The sequence below is a fragment of the Leucoraja erinacea genome, chromosome 4 (assembly GCF_028641065.1).
Source record: "Leucoraja erinacea ecotype New England chromosome 4, Leri_hhj_1, whole genome shotgun sequence".
Lineage (NCBI taxonomy): Eukaryota > Metazoa > Chordata > Chondrichthyes > Rajiformes > Rajidae > Leucoraja > Leucoraja erinaceus.
Genome location: NC_073380.1, coordinates 66,924,318 through 66,943,035, shown reverse-complemented (window position 1 = coordinate 66,943,035; position 18,718 = coordinate 66,924,318). Strand labels below are relative to the sequence as shown.

Here is an 18,718-nt window from a genome sequence, read left to right as displayed (position 1 = left end):
CACACATTGAAGGATTTGAGCCTTCTGAGGAAAAAGAGTCTGCTCTGGCCTTTTTTGTACAGGGAGTCACAGTTGACAGACCAGTCCAGTTTGTTATCGAGGTGCACTCCAAGGTATTTATATGTCTGCACCACCTCAATGTCAGCCCCAGCAGCGTTGACCGGCTGAAGGGGGAGCTTGGACCTGCCAAAGTTAACCACTATCTCTTTAGTCTTAGTTGTGTTCAGGATGAGCCAGTTCTCTTCACTCCAGGCACAAAAGGAACTGGTCAAGTTCCTGTATTCCTCCACCTCCGCATTCCGTACACATGCCACAATCGCTGTATCATCTGAGTATTTCTGTACATAGCATGTGTCAGACTTATAGTTAAAGTCTGCTGTATACAGGGTGAAGAAGAACGGGGCCAGAACCGTTCCCTGTGGGGCTCCAACATTGCACACCACTGTGCCAGAGACACTGTCCCCCAGCTTGACAAACTGTGGTCGACCTGTCAGGTAGTCGTCTATCCAGGAGATAAATGTGGAATCCACCCCCATCTTCTTAAGCTTGTCATTCAGAATCAGGGGTTGGATGGTGTTGAACGCACTTGAGAAGTCGAAGAACATAATCCTCACATAGCCACCGGGTTTGTCCAAAAAGGAGTAGATCCGGTGCAGCATGTAGAGGACTGCGTCATCCACCCCAATGTTCTCCTGGTATGCAAACTGTAGTGGGTCGAGTGCGTGCTGGACTTGTGGTCTCAGGAGACGAATGAGTAGCCGTTCCATTGTTTTGATGATATGGGATGTAAGGGCCACCGGTCTGTAGTCGTTGATCTCAGTCGGCTGCCCTGCTTTGGGAACTGGCACGAGACATGATGTTTTCCACAGACCCGGTACCCTCCCTGACTGGAGCTCAGGTTGAAAATGATCTGGAGCGGCTCCGCTTGTCCTGGGAAAACTTGTGTGAAAGATATCCTTTATAACTGTGTATCAGAGGGTGAAACCTGACAGAGTGGGTCCCTTTTGCTGCAGCAAATATGATGGGAAGACACGTTGGGCACAGTTAATGGTCCTATAACTTAATTTATTGTCAAAGACCTATTTGAAACGAACTCCAAGACGTCAGTTATCTGTACCGTATTAGACGTAACATAAGTATTTAAACACACGCTTCCCATCTCCTGAAGAGGAAATGTAATGCTTTCCTTTCTTGGTGCTATCCCTGCACCTTTGCAGCGAGCACATACATGGATCGGTCTGACAATCCGAGCCGCAGGAGCGGTCTACTCAGAATCTATGTCAATAAATTGATTTTATCATGCAGAGGCTGGTTTCCCGAGCCACAGGCTGAACCAGCAAGTTTTATGTTTAGAATAGCCGTAAAAGGTTGTACTATTATTCCCGTCAAAGCGGGAACATGGCTACATAGGCCAGTCAGACAGAATGACAATCTAAAGCGGGATGTTGCTGACTTTATTGCAAGACCCGACTAATGAGGCAAAATGAAGAGAGACAAACATAACTTATTTCTCCTTGTAGCGAGAATTAATCTTTTGCCACTGTTATGCCACATATTTTTGCAACCGGTAAATGAGCCTGGAAACAAACATATCGATTCGGTGTTCCATTGAGCCATAATTTCACTAAATGCTTTGTGATCCAACACCCATTTTGTGTTGTCATTGATTGTACGTGATGATACTCCAACGTAAAATGAGATTAGGTAAATTATTACAGGATATTCTGTCTTGATTGCACCCATGTGACTAACATATGCCACCACCATACTGTATCAACTTAACGTTGAGCATGCAGATTATGCATATTATCTCAATAACCCTTTAACCTATAGAATGCACCTAGTGTCTATAGGTAGTTCATACCAATAACTGAATAATTGTTAACTGATGCAAGTCTCCTCCGCCTCTAAACTAGATGGCATTCATAATTTTCCACCTTAGAGCCCCATCAGTTTATAATAACTGAAATTTCACTGACCAGATTACTGTGGCAATGCTGAATACTGTCCGTCCACCATAATGACCTTGGTAGCTTCAGCTGGTAATAGCATAAGGTCTGTCACAAGACCTACATGGCATTTGAGAGATTACTACTTTGCACGATGTAAGTTCCCCCACTTGTACAGCTGAATCACAGCCACTACATTGCCAATTATACTTGGTGAATAGAAGGCTGTTTTATCACACCAAGATTGTTCATGGCTCCTATTAATTCCAATATCTAACCGCAGGGAGGAGTCACAGGCTAATTAATAGTTAAAGGCAAATCCCAATGATGAACAAGTCTAGTTGGTATCACCTTAATTTGCTTAAACATAGTTTGAGGCTCTAACAGTTGATTTTAGCAACATACAGCATTAGAATATCCTCCAGACAAGACATAACAAATGTTTTTGAGCTCTGAACAGTCCAAGCATCGGTTTTAGTAATCTGGTAAATAACCTGGGAATTGAACTTAACCCATTTTGCAATGTTTTATCATTGACTTTATCCAGATACATTTCAAATGTCTCTGGTGATCTCTGTAAATGGGAGCATCCTAAGGAAATCAGATGCAAAGTTTCCTATTCTGAAAATTTTATACTGCACATGCGAGTTAAACGACATTCTGCATCTTTTTCACACTGAACAGGCCACGCCTGCGAATTCCATATCTGCTCGAGCAACAAATCTGGCCCAATTTCCGAGCTTGTCCCGAAAGCCAATCTTGGCCATAATACTGAGCCTGCCTCGAAAGACAACTCTGGACATAATTCTGAGCTTGCCTGCAAAGACAAATCTGGCCCAATTCTGTGCTTGGAACCCTAGTATTGTGCATTTTTCCATGGTTTAGATGCCACAACCATTTGTGTGTTGTATGGCCACTAGGCTCCCTTCCATCCTTATCAAGGGGAATGCTACTTTCATACAACACATAAACTAAACAAATGTTATCATTATCATTTGTACAAAAACAAGTGTAAATATTACAAACTTGTAGATGGGCCCATATTTTTCCTGAGCCCGACTTGGGTCTCGGATTGAAGACCTCTGCCCAGCTTTCATGCTGCCACCAACTTCAGTGAACTGCTTACTGCCCATGGAGACATGGGGTGTGTTGTTGCCGCAACTATGAAGCTTTGCTTGTCATTGGTACCTTGATTGGACCGACAGCTTTTGCTTCCTTATCCTGGTTTTACCTGTTGAATAGGTCTTACCTGAAGCGAAGATTCGGCGGCAGGTCTTTAATGCCACCCCTGATAGCGTTGTTCATTCCTGGCACTTATAGCATGAGGGGAACTCTGGCCCCTTCCAGGTATTCTGCCACCTTCATTTGCGAGGACTCCCTTGAATCCATACGCATGTGTTGCAGTACGTTCCACAGACATACTTTAGAATTTGAAGTCAGTTACACTGACCACTCACACTCCCCACCACAGAGAGGGAGATTTGTAGACAGGCCTGAACAGGTGCTGCCGCAGGCTCCTGCCTCGTGGTTTGCTCACCAGCTATACCTCCGATCTCAGAGTCAGAACAAAACTGACTCCTTGTGCTCACTTCCTCCAAGAGGAAGACATCATGCAGCCCTTCTATAGGTGCTGCTGCCAGAGGCTCCCGAGGAGACCCCCAGATATAAAGCTCCTCTTGCTGGAGCATATCGTGATGGAGCATCCTCTCCATCAGGAGCCTTTTCCGGGGGGGACGAGTACGCCTACCGGGATGAGGTGGAGCAGCTGACAGTGTGGTGCGAAGAAAATAACCTGCTCCTCAACACCTCAAAGACGAAGGAGGTAATAATAGACTTCAGGAAAAACAAAAACGGACATGGTACCACTGACCATCAGAGGGGACTGTGTAGAGAGGGTGGCGGATTTCCGCTTCCTGGGAATCCACATTGAGGAGGACCTGACGTGGAGCGTGAACACCACTGCGCTGCTGAAAAAGGTCCAGCAGGGACTGCACTTCCTGAGGGTGCTCAGGAAGAACAACATCACTCAGAGGCTGCTGCTGTCCTTTTATCGGTGCTCCATTGAGAGCATACTAACATACTGTGTATGCGTGTGGTACACCAGCTGCACAGCGGCTCAGAGGAAAGCGCTCCAGAGGGCCATTGACAACGCCCAGAGGATTGTCGGCTGCCCTCTCCTTACCTTGGAGGACCTACACAGTTCCCGCTGCACCAAAAAAACCCAGAATATAATAAAGGACATCTCCCACCCCGGACACTCCCTGTTTGAACTGTTGCCGTCAGGCAGACGGTACAGATCCACAAGGACAAGGACAAATAGACTAAAAAACAGTTTTTACCCCACTGCTATAAAAGCACTAAATGTAGCCGCCAAGGAACGCAGGGGCGATACAGACTAAGGGACTGTGGTAACGGTGAAATCGACAGAAGGATGGAGGGTTGGGTGTGTATGCGTGCTTTGTCTGTGATATTTATTTATTTGCTTATCTTTATTATTTTACCGTGGATGTTTCGTTAGCTTTAGAAATGTTTGAATGCTGCACTGACTGGCTGACATTTTAAATTTCGTTGTACATGGCCCATGTTACAATGACAATAAAGAAACTATTCTATTCTTTTCCAGACAGCCCTGATATTCTTTTTATTGGCTCACCAGTCACAGTTGGTATGGCGAATTTTGATGCCATGCCTGGCACCCCTGGTTCTTGGCTTTCATGCCTTGGGGTATGCTGCTCTGCAATACCTCCAACCTCAGGGTCAGAAAAAAACTACCCAGGTAAGCTCACCTCCTCCATGAGGGAGACATTATGCAGCCCTTCTACAGGTGCTGCTGCCATGGGCCCCCAAGAAGACCCGTGGATATAAGGCTCCTCTTCATGGAGCAGATCTTCCCTATACAGCCTTGAACAGAAGCTGCTGCCACGGGCCCATGGGGTAACCCACGGATATAAAACTCCTCCTGGAGCTTGTCGTGATGGAGCATCCTCTCCATCAGGTGCTCCATCTTTGCCAGACGTCCACAGACGTTGCTTCTAGTGCGAGGGGAATCCTCCTGGCCCGACTCATTGGAGTCCACGGGCCTCACTTTTTAATGGCTTTTCCTTCCCACAGGAGTAGCCACGGTGCTCTCAGTCGGCACCCTGGTGATACCGCCTTCCTCGAGGATTTACCCCTCCACGGTAACCACAGTGGTCTGGAAGCCGCTGACCACCTTATGAAGAAAGACTGGATAGACTTGGTTTATACTCTCTAGAATTTAGGAGATTGAGAGGGGATCTTATAGAAACCTACAAAATTCTTAAGGGGTTGGACAGGCTAGATGCAGGAAGATTGTTCCCGATGTTGGGGAAGTCCAGGACAAGGGGTCACAGCTTAAGGATAAGGGGGAAATCCTTTAAAACCGAGATGAGGAGAACTTTTTTCACACAGAGAGTGGTGAATCTCTGGAACTCTCTGCCACAGAGGGTAGTTGAGGCCAGTTCATTGGCCATATTTAAGAGGGAGTTAGATGTGGCCCTTGTGGCCAAGGGGATCAGAGGGTATGGAGAGAAGGCAGGTACGGGATACTGAGTTGGATAATCAGCCATGATCATATTGAATGGCGGTGCAGGCTCGAAGGGCCGAATGGCCTACTCCTGCACCTAATTTCTATGTTTCTATGTTTCTATGTTTGTCAGCGGCTGGAGTAGCGAACCCGACGTCCGCTGGCTACCCGTGTTCTGCGGCCTGGACCGGAGTCCCCTCACAGCCCAAAGCCAGTTTCCCCGTGGCTCGTCCGGACTCCGCTACAGCATTTGGCAGGAAACGTCTGTAAGAAGAGGTTCCTGCAAGAAAATCATAACTTGGTAAGAAATAAAAACTTACCTGTAGGTTTAAACTTACTGCTGGCAGGAGCGACCCGCCTGCCAGTCCGGTGCTTCGCTATGCGAAGCGAACGACATAATGACGCGCATGCGGACTGGCGAGGCTTCTTCACGAAATCACTCACATGACTCCGAAGTAAAATTAGATCCTTATGACTAGAGCTGAAGCACAACATCCACTTGATGTGGGAATACAAGTTCCCTGTCAACTCTGCACCGTCAGAGTCACCACGAATCCTTAGCCTTCTTCCTCAGTGTGGTACTAGACAGACCATGCTGCCAATAAATCCAAACCCGGGCCAGCAGAGTGCTCCATTTTGGAGTTTTACGGAGGTTAGTAAAGAGACAGTGATGCCAGAGGGGAAACATTATTATGAAGCATCAGATTTCATAACTTTATCAGGAAAGGGAAAGCAGGAGTTGAGTGGTACTTGGAGAGAATGGAAAGACTGGATCAGGCTTTTGTAAAATGTTGTAATGTTGCTGGATTGTAAAGGCATAGTGGTTGGAACAAGGGAGAGATTCAGGTAAATGATGTTAGAAATCACAGATGGAGATCGATAATTTGGGTGGGAAAATCAAGTGGAAAATGCAGCCTCCTACAAACTTAAAACCTGAGGGTTGTTAACTGAGATTTCTTTGATTTTTATGGGAAGAAAGTCTGAAAACATTTAATTTAGGCCACTTGAATCACACCATGCGAAGACTGATTGCATGCCAAGCAGCCAGCAGATGCAATGAAAATTCAACAAATAAATCATTAATTGAAAATAAAGTAATAATAATGGAAAACAAAAATCCCAACCACACTGCCTATCAAGAAAATTTGAATGTGCACTATACTGTGTGGATGTGCCAACTGTGCCATGTGGCCTCTTGCAGCTAACACTGCAATGATTTTAATGATTTTAATTGTGTCTATATAACATTTTTCAAAGTTATGCAAATGAAATTGAAACACTCATGCAGATTGTTCCATTAAACAATTTGTTAACTCTATTTATCTGCAGCTGTAGTCTTTACTTCACATCAACGCCTAAAATTATAAGATGAGAGAATTTCAAGTATACAGACACTTCAAATGTTAGTTGCGCATATAAAAGACAATAATATGACACCACAACAAAGAACTTTTAAAACCTGAATTTCCACCAGTATCTTACTCACCATATTGCTTTTTTGTACAGTAAAAGATTAACCCTTAAAGTGAAAGCTGTGGCATTATGATGTGATAAATTTAGATTTATTCCACACTGACAGACTTACATGCGAGAATAATTTGACGTAACCAAGACGACCCAGCAACATGGATCAAATTACTTTGCATATCAATTTTGGCAAAGCATATGTTTGCATACAGGTACATCAAATTAAATTACTGTTGACTTCATTTTAAGTCAATTATCTTTTGCAATTCATATGAAGTTTCTGTTTATTCAACATTAAGGAGCTTTCTGGGCTCTGAGTTATACCAAATGTTTGGCATCTGTAGTACATGATCTTTTTTATGACAAGAATGCTAAATATAAGGAATAGGACAGTTCAGCACTGGTTGCATAGTTGCTTGTGAAAGACACTGCTGCATTGCTATCGCAAAGCATTCTGCATCAGACACCTGGAACAGCAAATACAGTAGATGAGGTTGGAGGAGGTGCAAGTGAACCTATGCCTCACCTGAAAGGACTGTCGGGGTCCTTGGACGGAGTTGCATCTCCTGCGGTCACAGGAGAAAGTACCTGGGGAGGAAATGATCTCTGCAAAAAGCGGGAAGGGGTGGAGATGGGAAGATGTAGCTAGTAGTGTTCCATACCAGGACATCTGAGATGTCCTCATTCTTTTGGGTACAGGGGTTCTTCATCTTTCACCCCATCAGCAGTCTGACATTTTCAACACCTCCAATGGGATCCCTCCACTAACCACATCTGCTCATCTCCACAGGAAATGCAAAACAAATTAAATGCAAAAAGCATCACATAGGTAAGACATGAACTCAGAGTATGGATCACCGTGCAGGATAATAATATTATAGCCATTGGAGGTGCACTATTGATTAGGGAGAATCTCAAGGCAGTACTTAGAGAGGATATCCAGAGTGGATATCCAGTGTTAGGGTCGGACAAAGAGATATAAAAAATGGAAGTTTCTAATGGCAATAGTTAGCTGGAATTTAAAAAGACAATATATGCATCGGTAAACAATAGATAGATGTAGGAGTAACAGGGTTGTAATAACAGGAGATATTAAATTCCCTAATATTGACTGGGATTGCCTCAGTGCAAAGGGATTTTATGGGTCAGAATTTGTTAAGTGTGTTTCTGAAGTTTCTGAAGTAATATGTAGATGACACTAGTTAAGTAGGGGATACACCTGACCTCCTCTAGGGAAATAAGTCTGGACATGTGGTTGATACGTTAGTGGGAGAGGACTTTGGGACTAGTGACCATAATTCTATAAGTTTCAAGATAGTTATGGAAAAAGCTAGGACTGGTCCTAAAAGTATATGTGCTAAATTGGGGGAAAGCTAATTTCAATGGCATCAGACAGGAACAAAAAGTTGATTGGGAGAGGCTATTTTCAGGGAAAGGAACAACTGGCAGGTGGGCAGCATTTAACAATGAGATAAAGAGGAGCTCAGGACCAGCATGAGTGAAAGGCAAGGATAGCAATATGAAGGAATCTCAGCTGATTTTGGGACTGGTTAGGCAAATGTAAATTGTAGGCAATAGGGATCGATCAGGTGAGTCCCTTGAGGAATCTGAGGCTTTTTTCAGTTTAGCTTAGTTTAGTCTAGAAATGCAACCCGGAAACAGGCCCTTCGGCCCACCGAGTCCGCGCTGACCAGCAATCATCCATATACCAATTCAATCCTACACACTGAGGACAACTTACAGAAGTCACGTAACCTACAAACCTGCACGTCTTTGGAATGTGGGATGAAAACGGAACACCCGGAGAAAACCCACGCGGTCACAGGGAGAACGTACAAAACTCCGCTCAGACAGCACTCATTGTTAGGATGGAACTCGGGTCTCTGGCAACTCTACCACTGCGCTACTGTGCCACCCTGGCCTAGCAGTACACTTAAGAAAGAAATTGGCAGGGCAAAAAGGATACATGAAATATCCCTGGCAGGTAAGATGAGGAGAACCCGAAAATATTGTTAACTATGTTAAGAGTGAAATGGCATTTGGGAGAGAGTAGATTCCCTTAAGAGGTGAAAGTCTGGGCAAGCAATGGTCAGCATGAAGTGCCAGATTGCTCAGCTGCTGTGGCACTGATGTGAGGATCTGGTGAAACAGATGGTAGCCCTTGTTCCCCCGGATACACCAATTCAAGTGGTATTAACTGCTAATGTGTTACGTAAACTACTTGAGAATGAATGTGCCAGGTGTGCTTCCTAGAAAAAAGGCATTGACCATGAGGAAACACTTTCTAGTGATCCACAACAAATGACAATTGGAGGGTGTAGAAATTCTTCCTGTTGATGAAGAGATCCAGGTCATCAATGGAAGGAAGGAACTGCAGATGCTGATTTACACTCAATATAGACACAAAATGCTGGAGTAACTCAGTGGGGCAGGTGGCATCTCTAAATAGAAGGAATGGGTGATGTTTCAGGTCGAGACGCTTCTTCAGACTGTAGAACGGTCTCAGCCAGAAACATCACCTCTCTTCTCCAGAGATGCTGCCTGTCCTACTGAGTTATTCCAGCATTTTGTGTCTAAACAATGGAAGCCTTTGTGGGCACATGAAATGCCTGAGCCTTTAATTGCATTGATCATTATAAGAGATCATTATTATCACTCAGAAACTATTGGTCTTTCACTCTACTCCTGTTTTCCATTGATTCACCAGTGATTTATACATAAATCCAATTTCCAAATTTTAGTTTTAAATTCCAGATAGAATCATCCATCTCTGGGAAGAGGCTGTTCGATGATAACCATGTCTTTGCCTCCTCTCATGTCGTCTCTGACCCTCTCTCTGTGATGAGTCGTTGCCATAACACCTTCAGCAATGGCGTTCTTCCAGTGGTATTCACTGAAACACCCACTGGATGAATACCCCAACATCTAAATGCTGCAACAAATACACTCTGTGGACGTTCAAAGGTCTCTGAGCAACCAACAGGGAGAGAGGGCTGAAGCTGCCTCCCAATGACACCAATGGACAGTGACAGTAACAACAACATAGGGCACCACGGTGGCGCAGCGGTAGAGTTGGTGCTGGAGACGCGGCTTCGATCCCGGCTACGGGTGCTGTCTGTACGGAGTTCGTACATTCTCCCTGTGACCTGTATGGCTTTTCTCCAAGCTCTTCAGTTTCTTCCCACAGTCCAAAGACGAATAGGTTTTGTAGGTTAATTGGCTTTATGTATGTGTAAATTGTCCCTTGCGTGTGTAGGATAGTGTTAATGTGTGGGAATCGCTGGTCGGTGCGGACTCAGTGGGCTGAAGGCCCAGTTCCCCTGCTGAATCTCTAAGCCAAACTAAGCATGGTTGTGTTGAGGTTGATCCACAACATTGTCGGTTGTACCTTGGAGTCCTATTTTATCTCGGACTGGAAATTGGCATCAGATGTCACTTTTTTCATCACGGGTGCCTGAGAAAGCATTAAGTGTGTTGATATGAAGATTGTAGTCCAATTTCCCAATAGATGGGATTACACTCAGAAATGATTGGTCTTTCATTCATTTCCATCGATTCACCTGTAATTTATACATAATAAATCAAATTTCTAAGTTTTAGTTTTAAAACAAATTTTTAAACATACCTCAAAGTAAAATTCTTATCAGCAGAGATAAAACAATCAATAATTTTAAAAGGTAAGAGTAAAATGTGATATCATAATGAATCTGAACATAATTTATGTCGATACGATGTGTGTTTCTAAACTGAGAAATCATCAGTTATATGGAAGTGTAAATAATATAAAATGTCTACTTCTTAAAATGAAATCTTTCCTTTGTAATTAGAGTTATGTTCAATCTATGTTTGGAGGCACAAATATAAACAGATTAAATGATCACTAAGTTTCTCTTAATATATGTTCATTATATTTGAAATCTTTTGGGGGTTTTCCTGGAAGGTAAATAAACATACTTGATTAGTACAGATCCCACAATGCCAGGCTTCATTTGCTGTTTTCAATGACATGAAAAGATCTAAAGCTGTCTGAAACCAACTGGGGGATATGCCATTAGTATTTCATGGTGGGGTTCTTAATTCTTAGTTTACTCTGTTTAAGCTGGTGTGTAACCATAGTTCAACAAAGCTAGTAGAATTAAATTATTGTCTTTTGTTATGTTTCAGACAAATCTGAAAATAGTGCATAAATCACTGAGACAGTAAATAAATGCACGAGTAAATCCCAAGATAGCTGACTGCAATCAGTATATGAAAATTGAATGGATCATCACTGTTTTATTCATTTAGCTTTCACTGAAATTTTGTAGTAAGAAAAGACAGTGGTAACAAAATTTGTAAGTAAAAATAATTTCCAATAGTTTCCCCTCGAGATGTCCTGCGGGTGGTAATGATGACCATATCTGGTATGCTAACGTAAAAATCAATGTGAAGTATTGAGCAGTTACCTAAAACAAATCATAACTGCCATCCTGTAAACTATTAATTAAATTGACACTTGTAGAACTGGGTGAAAATAATTGCAAGTTTCAAAGGAATTATCTCCAAGTACCATTACGTTGCATTTGCAGCAGAGATATTCTTTTATATGTCTTAATGTTTGAAGCTTTAACCTCGGGACATAATGTACTTCCATATACAGGATTAAATATTTGCTGTGCATTTTTGGATTCATGTCATAGGCCTGCAAAGGACTGAATTGCATCTAATAATTTTACTTTTCACTATGTCCCCTAATGAGCAGAACGTCACTGCTGTATTTGCCACTGAATATCAGGAACATATTTGCCTTTGACTACAAACAAATAATTTTGCGTCTGACATCTTGTATTCCATGTCTTTTTCTTCAGTCAATATAACAAAATCAACTAACGCCAAAGGCGTTAGAGAGGACATTGCCATGGTAGGTTAAATATGTTCTGATGTTGCAGAGTCATTGAGGACTAGAGCAGGGTAACAGGTCCTTTGACCCAATATGTCCCCACCCATCATCAACTACACATTCACATCGATCCTACATTAATCCCATTATTTAACTTATTCTTCCCATATCCTCATCAACTACACCCCCCCCCCCCCCCCCCCCTAGATTAATTGACACACGAGGGGTAATTTACAGTGGCCAATTAACTTATCAACCAGCACTACTTTTGGATGACGGAGGAAACCAGAGCCTCTGGAGAAAAAACAACTTGGTCACAGGGATCATGAAAACACTATGCAAAGAGCACCCAAGCCCCGAGTCAGCAGTTATATTAGCTGTGCCATTGTGCCAACCATGTTGGTCTAAATGCACTGTGTACAGTGTTGGCAGTGAACATTCCAATTTCACTTCTTGCATCACATTGTGTAAAGGGCCTGTTCCCACTTCGACTATTTTTTAGGCGACTACAGGTGACTAGGCTGTCATCATGTGGTCGCAGAGTGTCACCTGTATGGTCGTGAGTAGCCTCCTCAAAGAGTCGTAGCGCCTTTCTGGTCGCCTCTGGATTTTCAACATGTTCAAAAAATTTTGGAGACAGTCGTAAACAGTGGGTTGATACCAATTAGCATAGCTTGAATTCTCCGGACGTAGGTTGTCGCTGGTGCTGACTTCGGTGAATTCCATTGGCGACTACCTATGTCAACCTACTGGACTGAATTGTCTTCAGTTGTCTTCAGTTGTCTTTAGTTGTTGCCAACAGGGTTGTTACTTGTGGTAGCTTGTCACGGGTGGACGTAGGTTGACTTCGGTTGTCGTAGGTAGTCACCTGTGTGGTCATAGGTGGATGGCCTAATGGGTTGCCGGCTGTCGATAGCTTGCCGTAACTTGACGTCGACTAGGTGGTAGGTTGTTGTAGCTTGTCGTAGACATTGTCGTAGGGTGGTCCAGTCACCAGTTTTTCGGCGACCTGCTACGACTATGACAGTCGCCGCCAGTCACCTAATAAAATCGCCTGTGGGACAGGCCCTTTAATCTTTCAGTTGGGATATAAATGGAGGGATGACAATTGATCTCAGTGATTTTCAGGCTATAAATAAATGAAGTTGAACTGCACACTCCTCATGATCCTTGAATCAACACTCCAAGTAGACATGCTGGGCACTGCATAAAGAACCATCTCAACTGTGTCATCTCAAAGAACTGTTCCCGTTTTTGCAACTACAATTAAGTCGCCAACTTTCAGGAATCTGTTGGGGAAAATGGGGGAAAGCAATGGAGTAAAGATATATGAATGAAGTTAAGATAGACACAAAAAGCTGAAGTAAGTCAATGGGTCAGACAGCATCTCTGGAGAAAAATAATAGGTGACGTTTGGGGTTGAGAACTTTCTTCAGACTGCGAGTCAGGGGAAAGGGAAACAAGAGATATAGACAGTGATGTAGAGAGATATAGAACAAATGAATGATAGATATGTAAAAAAGTATCAATGATAAAGGAATCAGGCCATTGTTAGCTGGGTGTTTAGCAGGGCCGGCCTTAAGCCTATTGGAGCGATTGCTCCCAATTGGGCTCCGCACCTAAGGGGGCCCCGCGCTAGTAATCAAAAGATCCAAGAGCTCCGCAACTGTTCCCCCGCAACGTTACGAGAGGCATAACTGAACCAGCATTGCTTTTGTCCGTCTGTCCGCACGTTCGCTCGCTCTTGGTGCCGGAGCTTCTCCCGTCAGTCTCCGCCAAACAAACACACACACACACACACACACCGCACACGCACACACACACACACACACACACACACACACACACACACACACACACACACACACACACACACACACACACACACACACACACACACACACACACACACACACACACACACACACACACACACACACACGTCCGGCAGATCGATGCAGGCTGAGACCAGGGGTAGCTTTGAGGAGCAGGGCGAAGGATGACATCAAACGGGTCATGGCAGCTATCGATAAAGTACGGAAGTGGTAAGAAATAAAAAAAATTCAGAATTATTTCATGAAAACCTGAAGGATTTATTCCGAAGGGAAATAAAACAGATGGTTACAAAAAGAGAGGGGAGGCGTGCAATCGCTCCGTGTCCATGTTGGAAGGAAGTGGGGGGGGGGGGGGGGGGGGGGTGTGGTTTGAGTTCCTCTTTCCCCTGACTCAGTCTCGACCCGAAATGTCACCTATTCCTTGTGTCCAGAAATGCCGCCGCAGTATTTTGTGTCAATCCTTTCATCTCTCAGCTTTGCTTTCGAGTAATGTACTCTCGTCTCGGGTAGATCTACCCCGGGTGGAGAGGGGAGAGAGGGAGTAGAGGGGTGGAGGGGGAAGGAGGGGGAATAGACGGGGAGGGGGTGTGAGGGGGGATGGAGAAGGGGGAGGTGGGTCGTTCTCTCATGGTCCCGGGGCAGCGCTCCCGCCCCTCCAGTCGCCATGCTTCACGCACTCAGCCCCGGCTCCATTCCTCTCTCTCCCCGGGGAGACGCAGTGAACAATACAGGGATGGCCGGGCCGAAGGTTGGAGCTACATTCACAAACCTCGGCCTCAGCTCACACCCATCCGCCCAGACCCCGGCATCCGCTCCCGCCGCCGGCCCTCTCCCTCCCTTCTCTCTTTCCGTTCCCTCCCTCCCTTCCCTTCTTCCCTCCCTCCCTTCTCTCCTTCCCTCCTTCCGTTCTCTCTTTTTCCTCCTCTCCTTCCTTCCCTCCCTTCTTTCTTTCCTTCTTTCTCTACTTCTCTCATCCATTCTCTCCTTCCTCCCTTCTCTCCCTCCCTCCCTTCCTTCTCTCCCTCCCTCCCATCTCTCCTTCCCTCCCACACACACACACATAACGCACAGCCAACTAACACACACATCACGCACAGCCAACTAACATACACACAACTAAGACACACACCCAGCCAACTAAGTTTAGATGGGGTAGAAGCCCAAAGGGTAGGATGGGGCTGAAGCCCAAAATTTAATGCCTGGACTGTTTTTTCGCCAACAGTTATTGGTTTTCCAGGATCTAGTTAATGTTTTTTTTCATGTCACAGTCACTAAAACAAGTGATATTGTAACTATGTACTTTTCAGAGGTGATCTACACATTTTGTTTGTTACTTGTAGGCTTACATGTATGCAATTTTATATTAAAATATAGCTTAGATCTATTTGGTCCATTAACTCGCAGGCACTTTTTAAGCGCACATTTTGATTACTTTCCTTTCTACCATAGAGATATGAAGTCCATAATAGAATTTATTTGTATTTCTATGATTCTACAGACCTTGGCTGGGAACCTGGGGCTCACCAAAATTGTTCCCAATTGGGCCCCACACCTCCTAAGGCTGGCCCTGGTGCTCAGTGAGAATGAATACGAGAATGAAGTTATACTATTTCCCTTTACCTAAGTGCTTTGTTGGCCTCAGTTAAAGGTAAAACTCTCAATCACAATGTGATTGAGCAATAGTGTCATCAAAATTGATCACTACTCCTTACTTGTGACATTTGATCAGCCCTAAGCCCACTTCCATCGGTGTCTTCCTCAAAGCATCCCTGTCATTTTGTGTTACCTTGGTATCTTGTCACAGGCCAACCTGTTAAAAAAAAAACATGAAATTGGTTCCAGTGAAGGGGTGTAAGCAGTCTGAGTGCATTGATTTAATGCACTGCCTGTTTGAGGACCAGATGCTGGAAGGTTTACTGGACCACTCTGCCCAAGGCTTTATGTGCTACTGAATTGGTCTCTTACCAAATGAGACCTGTCCTCACATCTTCCACCATTGTGAAAGGGAAACAGGGAAAAAGCAAGGATGGCTGACATAGGGGAACAGGTTCAAGGGGTAGAGCAAGGTTTGGGGATGAGTGAGTGCGTTGGAATCAGAAACATGGTTATCTGTCGAGAGTGTTTTAATGTCACATGTCCCAGACAGAACAATAAAGATATATAAAATCATAGCCCCATAAGAGCTAATTCTGGGGACAGCTGTCATACTAGTTCCCCGTGGCCTTTATCTGAATAGCATGATTATTCTAAACTCCTAGAGAACCTCTTACAGGGCTTAGACACACAATGTTGGAGTAACTCAGTGGGTAAGGCAGCATCTATGGAGAGAAGGTATGGGCAATGTTTCAGGTCGAGAGCCTTCTTCAGAATGATGTCAGGGGAGGGGGCGGGACAAAGATAGAATATAGGCGGAGACAGTAAGACTAGTGGGAAAACGGAAGGGGATGGGGAGAGAAAGCAAGTTAGAGAAGTCAATGTTCATACCGCTGGGTTGTAAACTGCCCAAGCTAAATATGAGGTGCTGTTCCTCCAATTTCCTGGTCCTCCAATCAGTGATGTCCCTCCAATCAGACACCATCAGTCTGAAGAAGGGTCTCAATCCAAAATGTTGCCCAGTCCTTCTCTCCAGAGATACTGCCTCATCCACTGAGTTACTCCAGCATTTTGTGTCTACCTTCGAGTTAAACCAGCATCTACAGTTCTTTCTTACACACTCTTACAGGGCTTGATGGGTTAAATAAATGAGAAAGATATCCCCTTTAATGAGGAGTTTAGAACTAGAAGACACAGGCCCAAACAAAAGAGGGAACATAAGTTGGAACTGAGGAGATGTTTCAGCATTCAGACGATGGTGATTCTTTGGAGTTTTCTACCTCAATGAAAGTAAAGGCTCAGTCACTGAATGCATTAAAAACGGAGATTGGCAGATTTCTGGATATTAAACAAATCAAGATATATGGGGAAGAGGCAGAAAATGGTGGGTTAGGTGGATGGTTATCACAATCTTGCTGAATGATAGGCCAGGTTTGAGAAACTATATAGCCTACAACCTGCTCCTTTTTCTGATGTTCTTTATTTTAATAATAAACTCACCAATGTTACAAAATCACACAGTGAAAGGTATATTATATTTCAGTTCTTCGTTTTTTCAGCTAAGTCACTTTCTGGGGACAAGGCTATAAATGCATCGCAAGTTGGCAGATTTTTAACTGGCAATAATTGATCTATACACTTCAAATAGTTCAGATTCTGTTCTGTGGAAAATGAAAGAAGAAGTGGGTGACTTATAGAAGTAAATCTTTGGCAGTAGTCAACCTGGCACCAGAGCTGAAAGAATTGCTTTGGTAAATAAACTTTTATTGTCTATGTCTTATCAAGCATCTATTCTGACCTGTCACTAAACTGTCTTGATTTACGTTATGCTAAGGTATTGAATCCAGATTGCAGATAAATTGCTATTAAGTGAATATTATACAGAAGACCTTATTCTGCTGATAGGCACAGCACTGTTCACAGAGGAAGCATCAGCAAAAGTTATAGACTAAATAAGCAACAGACAATAAATATAATGTCAGCATTAAAAATAGTACTAGCTAAAACATATTACTACGTGGCAGGAGTATCTACATGAAAGTAAAATGTTTAATTCCGATGGGTACTGACCTGATCAGACCAATGTCTTTATTTCAGTCATTAAGCTTTAACCAACTTATATATTTTATACAGAGAACTGAATACTTTAAGTAAATGGCCATTCATTGGGGGACATTGAGAGAATCTACAGCAAGCCATTCCCTGGGTTACATAGGGCGGCACGGTGGCGCAGTAATGGAGTTGGTGCCTTACAGTGGTTGCAAGTGGCAGAGACCCGGGTTCGATCCCGACTACAGGTGCTGTCTGTACGGAGTTTGCACGTTCTCCCCATGACTGCGTGGGTTTTCTCCGGAATCTTCAGTTTCCTCCCACACTCCAAAGACATACAGGTTAATTGGTTTGGGTTTGTGTACTTGGTATAAATGTAAATTGTCCCTAATGTGTGTTGTCTTGTGTTAATGTGCGGGGATCTCTGGTCGGTGCGGACTCAGAGGGCCGAAGGGCCTGCTTCCGCGCTGTATTTCTAAACTAAGCTAAACTAATTGTTCCATTCCTGTGAACTATGCATAAGCCGATTTCCTCATGAATCAGAAATGTCAATTTTCTATACTAAGCTACATAGAAGTGTTCTATATATTCTGTAATTCTTTCATCAAATATTCACCTATAATTAAACAAATGGAATATATACCATATTAAGTCACACCAGGCTTACCCAGAATGGAATATGTACCATATTAGTGAATACAATGAAATATTTTATATATTATTATTACTAACTGAAAAAATGCTCTAAAAATATCTGCAGTCATACAGCATGGAAACAGGCCCTTTGGCCCTACTTGCCAACACCGACCAACATGCCCCACAGAACGGATACAATACTCTGAATGCGGTCTCACCAACTTCTTATGCAACTGCAACATGACCTCCCAACCTATACTCAGCCTGACCCGCTGAGTTACTCCAGCACATCACAGAACAGGGCAAGATTAGCAAGTTTGCTGATGATACAGAAGTGAATGGTTTTGCAGATAGTGAAGATGGTTGTGAAAGATTGCAGCAGGATCTGGATCAATTAGCCAGGTGGGCAGAGGAATGGTTGATGGTTGCATGGTTTATTGAAGGTCGAGTCGCAGGTATATCAGGTGGTCAAAAAGTATTTTGGCCTTTGGCCTTCATCAGTCAGAGTATTGAGTATAGAAGTTGGGAGGTCATTTTGCAGTTGTATAAGACATTGGTGAGACCGCATTTAGAATATTGTGTTCAGTTCTGGGCACCATATTATAGGAAAGATGTCAAACTGAAAAGAGTACAGAGATCCCCATCCTGGATCAGTCCAATCAGGGTTGTGTCATCCGCACACTTGAGAAGCTTGACAGAGGTGTCTGTGGAGGTGCAGTCATTGGTGTGGCGAGAGTAGAGGAGAGGAGAGAGTGCACCTATGCTG

At 43.8% G+C, this 18,718-nt stretch overlaps 1 pseudogene; it reads right to left on the bottom strand.

The window, feature by feature from the left end:
* Positions 1-2,772: 2,772 nt before the first annotated feature.
* LOC129696783 (U6atac minor spliceosomal RNA) lies at positions 2,773-2,915 on the bottom strand (annotated as a pseudogene).
* Between the last annotated feature and the right edge of the window lie 15,803 nt (positions 2,916-18,718).